The following is a 6,910-nucleotide window of genomic DNA, read 5'->3' on the forward strand; positions in this document are numbered from 1 at the left end:
TCGGATTTGGAATGAGCTGCGTTGGCCAGGCTCGCTGTAAAGATTAAGTATCATTTAGGAGACAGTACGATTTTTGAGTGTGTGTGCAGTTGCCTGTTGGGGGGGCCCAATGACTGACACTGTGCAGCTGCCCTCTGACTTTTGTACTTGTGCATGCGTCAAATGCTACGCCCGCTGGTAAGGTCGGAGAATGCAAACGGCGCCACCCTGTGCAACGAGCCCCTAGCCACACAGCTGCTCACCATACTGTCACCGACACACACCGCACCTGTTTGCATGTGTTTTTGTGTCAGCGCATGCCATGTGTGTGCCAGCGCCATGACACACCGGAATAGACCAAACGTGAGAGCGTGTGAACAGAGCAACCTTTGGGCCGGTTCCTTTCCTGGTGACACTTTAACCCCTTATATCCTTCTCCACCCTCGACCAAGTCATATCCTTCCTTCCTGAAAATGTCGACTACTCTGTCAGCTCATTAGCTTCATCCCTTGCACTGTGACATGCATAATCTGCTCCAGTCTTAAGCGCTCATTAATGGAGCTACACTGATGGTTTAAGCAGATATATTATGGGATTGATACTGTAATAAGAGGCTCAGGAAAACAGGGAAATTCTTTGTCATTTGAAGTTAGCCCAGTGAATTGGCCCACATTAAAACCCTGTAAAATGAATTTGAATTTGTTTTCATGAAACAATAAGTGGAATACAGTGGAACCTCAAGTTACAAACTTGATTGGATCTGAGCACGATTGTAACCTGAACTGTTCATAAATCGAAGTAATATTTCCCATTGAAAGGAATGGAAATGCAATTCTTCTGTTATATTTCTTTGATTTATATCTTCCAATTAGATATGAATGGCAGTACGTGGCCGCTTTATTGTCAATTGTGAGTGCGTGTACATCAGAAAGAAAGGCCGAAGAGTGGCGAGAGGATTAAAAAAAAAGTCAAACTGAGCTTTTCCTGTTGGCATGGACACACACTGTAGAGTGCCTCATTGTCACAGCGTGACCTGGTCTATTCCAGCTATCGAAGGCTTCAAGTAGTTATATGGATGTGTGGTGGATGTGTAAGACCCCTTGATCCAACTACAGCACGCCGTTAACCACCGAGCAATGTCTACATCCATCGTTCCTGCTTGTGACTTGCGCGCCCTGTTGTGGAGTGAAAAGCCCCTTGTTGACCCAGTGGGATATACTCCAACCACATGAGGCTTTCAGCAGATATATTTTTGTGACTCAAAAAGTAAGGGATATGCAAGTATACATAACACTGAGCTAGACAAGGCAGCCTCCATGTTTCTTTATGGTTTGGTTTGGGTTAGGGTTAGGCTGAAGTGATCTTAATTGGTGGGAATATTGTTATAATGGGGTCAAGACGGCACTGCATTATGAGCACATCGTTATCCATTTCATGAATAGGACGGGGTAACAGTCAGCTCACATCCTGGAGCATATCTGGTTCTTTCTGCCATGTGTGCTTGAGGATGGCCAGGCAGATTAAAACATTTAGGCGGCAGATGAAATGGGATCAATAAATAATGAGTTGGAAATGTCATGTGTGTCACTTTATCATCAGCAGTTCACGTTGATGTGGTCGCTTATCGCTGGCTGCAAATTACTCACAGCACTAGCTATGAATAAGATTAGCGTTCCAATTTTCCCAGAGAAAACCCCAATAAATAAAATTACTATACTGCACAATTTATTTTGAACATTTCCATGCATCGCGTTGAGTAAACGTGACAGTCAGCAGAATTGCATCAAAGTAATGTAGATTTGGTCATTTCCTCAAATTCAGCGCGGAAAACATATGACTAGATTCTCTCCTCCCCTTATCAGCAAAACGGTTTCATTAAAAAAAAGGAGGCGTGAACAGCAATGTGCGTGGACAGAGCACAGGTCATTTCACAACTAAATATAGTTATATCTCAGCACTATAGCTTGGATGATTATCACATTGGCAGCAAAGAAACGTGTCACCTTTCAATGACCTCTGTTGATGAATATATTTTCATAAAGAGGATAAGCAGTCAAATGCACAATCTGCAGGATAAACGTTACTGTGACAGTTTGACAGTCATTCGGTGCAGTTACCCTTTTGCAATGAGATTGTGGACCATTTTCAATGTGTCCTTTACTGTGACGCTCGCAAGACGTTTGTTAAATAGAAACTAGACACTGTTTCATTTGACGTTATTATGAGCTCCACTCAGCCACGTCTCCGCCAGGCTATGCGTAGGTCCAGTTTCAATTTCCAAATGATTATCATAAGCATTGTGGTTCAGCATTGTTAGCCTTTATTGCCTAACATTGGCATGTAAACATTTTATTTCATTACAATTGCTCCATTAACATCATTATATCTATTTACCGATTGACCAGAAGAAAGCACAGTGGAGAAAGTGTCTCATCGTGCTATTTAAACAAACTGCTTGGGGGTTCCAGTAATCCAGAAGGCTGGGTTTCAGAAATCAGTGGCCAGATTTTTGACATGGGTGGCCTCTGCGGGTTTGACCGTGTTGGGGATTTAGAGAAAAGCTTTGCATGTAGACTGGAGGACCAGAGGAGCCTCTCAACAGGACAGCGCAGTCAGGTGACAAATGGTGCCTGAGGCCAGCCAAGTGCCAGAAATGGCCTCTTAATCAATCAGAGGTCACTCGGGAGGCTCGGTCCAGACTTCTCCCACCCTGGGAGTCAGCCATCTGATGGAACACTCATTGCCAAAGCATGTTGCACAATCTTTTCTTCGAGTTGCTGTACCACTGCTCCTGCAATTGTCATTAGGCCCATTTCTACCAAATGGTACCGACTATCACTTGGAATGGAAACTAACCTCGGGTATGCAGATGAGATGCGGTGACTCTTTCACCCCAATCAACTGATTGCAAGGCTGTGGTGGAAAAAGTCAAACAACCCAGGTTCTTTTGATATCCTTTCAAAGATTTGGAAATGGAAGTGCATCCATCCTAAATAAATCTTCCCGCATGGTGGAAATGGTTGTTGTTGTTTTTTTAATAAAATTGGCTATTTTCACAACTTTGACTAAATATATGATTTTCCGTACAATATTAATCATAAGGACGACACGTTGTACCACTTGTAACATATTAACAAAATGTTGTCCTGGCATGCATAAAACACTGCTTACAGTCAGATTTATTGTTAGGTCATTATTACACTGATTCATTTACAATGTATATGCTTCAGTGGAACCTCAATGTATTGGACTAATTCATTCATTCATTGATCTTCTGAACTGCTTTATCCTCACAAGGGTCATGGGCATGCAGGAAACTATCCCAGCAGTCAGTGTCGGGGTACACCCTGAACTGGTCGCCAGCCAATCGCAGGGCACACAAAGACAAACAAGCATTCACACTCACACCTACGAACAATTTGGAGTGGTCGATCGGCCAACCATGCATGTTTCTTGGGGAGAACATGCAATCAAAGCCTCCAACTCTGAACTGTGAAGTAAAAATCTTGGAACTGTATGAAATGTTTTAAACTTGATACAACTTCATCTCACTGGTGCTTGGGGGAGAGGGGTCATTCAAACTGCCACTTTCGTGCGCTTTCTTTTTTATCTTCATTACAATTACTGTAGATTCAATAGAACAGGGCTTGACAAAAAACCCAGCTGTACATTGTACCAAAAATAGCATGTTTGAGAGACGTGTACAAGTACTACAAGATGAGAACTTGCTCCAGCAAACAACAGGGATGGATACGCTGACACGCTCTTTTTGAACAGCGTGTAAATGGCGATGCTAATATAACATTCAGCCCCTGCTTGCATGGCTGCCACATATGTCCAATCATTGTCAAGTCGCCCCAGCCAACATGGCCGTCACATAGATACGTTTGCGCTTGTCTACTGAATATCAATGACTAACGCAGCATAAACCGGAAAGGTGTGTCCCTGTCTCTGTCGGTTGTTTGTGCCACAGTGCCGGTTACTTGTGCAGAGGCCAAATGAGGCCATTTGCAGCCAATTCTGGAACTAAGATGGTGCGCATCACTCAGCAAACCAGATCACATACACAATGAAGGAACCCGAAAACGCAAGGGGGGGGGGGATTTGGTGGGAACCTCATCAGTAGTTGAGGCGAAGACGCATTCAACTCTTTCTTACAGATGAGCTACTGCCCCCACTAATTTTATTACCAAGGCATTTCATTACAATTGAGAGTACCCTTAACCTGCCATGTCCACTGATGATCTGCTGGGAAATAGTTGCAATAAAATCTTTCCCCCTGAGGTGCACTGGCCTCGAGCATGTAACCCCCATCCTTAACACATGGCCATCTGCACTAGCATTTCTGGCAGTAAATAAGGGCGTGTTGCACAGGCCAGCCCAACCTAAGGCCAAGCCCTTTGCATTCTCCTCTACAACCAGAGGCCCACCCTGCACACCCCCTGGGGTTCACCGACACACGGCGAGCTCCCAAGGGAAACGTGAGGCTCTGGCGGTAGCATGGCATGTGTTCTTTATCTCCAGCCCCCTCACTTGCCCTACCATGTTCCATGCACATCCCTTTATTCGCCCACTGCCATCTATCCATCAACCTTCCGACCATATCTAACATGAAGAAATTAATTTGTCCAGACCAACCAGTGTTCAACACTTTCACTTGACTGTCCCACTGCTGTGATTACCTCAAAACATTACATTGTACAAGAATGATTGTAGTAATATTAGGACTGATGTTAAAGTAGGGAAGGGAGCACTGGCATGACTACTTAAAAGCCACTGATATTGAGTCACGTTGCCATTACACCCCCAGTAATACTGTCAATCCACAGGAAAATGGGCAGATCAATACAGCCATCAATCACTGGACACCCATCAATCCATATATCGATTCACCCATCGTGACTCTCAGTCCTGGCGTCCGCACAAACATTGAACACATTGATTGGTCCGCCACTACGACTCGTGAAGCTTCATGCTGATTCAGTACTCAACAAGGGTACAGAAATGGCACAGAGGTAACCCAGGACTTAAGGGAGCATTGACAGAAAGTGGATTAAAAACCAAAGAAATACAATGATTCAACACAAGTGGGAGACAGAACTGATAATCTTATTCAAAAATAGAGGAAGAAGGTGGAACAAGTCGGGGACAAAGACATGCAAGAAGTGTCAAACTCGGATCAGGGGGGGATCAGCAGTGCAAACTAGTGTTTCCTCTGCAAGCATTCAGATGCAGATGCAACTTTCACAGCTCACAATGGAGGCTGTCCGGAGTGTGGGGGAGTATGTGCATTGGCGATGATCGTGCACGCAAAAAGGCTTCTCACACATCTGCTAACTTGCATTTCTGATGGGGGTGCAAATAGGCCTCCGTTGTGCCACCACACAAACCTGGCTGGAGTGACCCGAAGCCTCCGATGATAACATCACACACACTGGAGCACCCTCATTGTTGTTGTTTACACGCATGATGCCTGACGACTATGTAAATGCAGCAGACAATAGAATATTCATCATCACAATGTTGACAGTATAACAAAGTGTTTATTTTCATGCGCTGCTGTTGTCCTTTACCAAGGACAAATTCAAACACTTTCAAGATGAATGTTCAATCATTTCTCGTGGAGGTAGTAAATTCAATTTTTTTGTTTTGTTTTACCAGCTCTGCACATACTTAATATAACAAATAATTTCATTTTATCTCCAAAAAGTCATGGTGGGTACAATAGAAAACACAAATTTTACTTGATTCTAGAGGTAGATGTAATAATGTCGAGCATTTTATTCATTACAAATTCACTGTAAAATTTAAAGGAAGTGGAGCAATTTTTCAATTTTATTTATTTTGGAGGGGTATCAGGCACCACATCAAGACTGATACAATAACAGTTTTGTAGCACTACAATCACAATAACGAACCGTAAAAAAGAAAGTAATAGCTCTCCAGCAACTGGAAACGACACTCTTCATGATAGGAGAATATATTCATTAGTTTGCTTTTTCGATGGTTGGATGGAAGGATGGGTGGGTGGACGGACGGACGGATGGATGGACCCAGATGCCAAAGGTATTCAAACTCTGTACCTCGGTAGTTTTGCCAAATGCCTTTACTTGTGCTTTAAACAAGAAAAGATAGTGTTGAACTGAGAAGCTCCCGTAGTTTTGTGGTGTGTCTAATCAAAAAAAACATTAATTAGCTTCTGATAAGAACTGAAAAAAAACCCCCACATCTTACCGCTGTTTTTTCAGATTGGATGAAGATTTCTGTTTTTGCTTAGGCTTTGTTGAGGCTGGCGCAAGGCACAACATGTTTGCCACAAATCATTTGCGTTCCTAATAACATTAAAAACGCTCTTAATGGAGGGGGGTGGAGATATTTTTCCCAGAATCTGTTGCCGTTAAATGGTTGTCATCCTTATTTTGGCCCAAACCTTTCCTACTACATTTTGAAAATATAATTTTGTCACTTTCATGGTGCTTTGCTAAATACAGGAAGGGCTTAGCCCTATCTCTTTAAACTCTTTAAACTTTTTAACTCTTTAAACTCTGACTTTAAAGTCAGAATTCTGAGAATAAAGTCAGAATTCTAAGAATAAAGTCAGAATTCTGACTTTAAAGTCAGAAAGTGGGAATTCTGACTTCTGACTTTATTCTCAGAATTCTGACTTTAAAGTCGGAATTCTGATCGGAATTCTGACTTTAAAGTCAAAATTCTGAGAACAAAGTCAGAATTGTGAGAAAAAAACTCAGAATCCTGTCACCCCTTGTTTTTTTTTCTTCACTAGCCCTAATCCTCTTCCGTATGCTTGAGCCTCAAATAGGCTGAAATAAGTTTTAACTAGGAGCGGTTGCTGACTTCAAGTATGGGAGGAGGGGGGTGCAATATGGGGTCACACAAGAGGGAGGAGGGATGTACCTCCCACCCCCACCCG

This window comes from Syngnathus typhle, linkage group LG4 (genome assembly GCF_033458585.1).
Source record: "Syngnathus typhle isolate RoL2023-S1 ecotype Sweden linkage group LG4, RoL_Styp_1.0, whole genome shotgun sequence".
In the NCBI taxonomy this organism is placed as follows: domain Eukaryota; kingdom Metazoa; phylum Chordata; class Actinopteri; order Syngnathiformes; family Syngnathidae; genus Syngnathus; species Syngnathus typhle.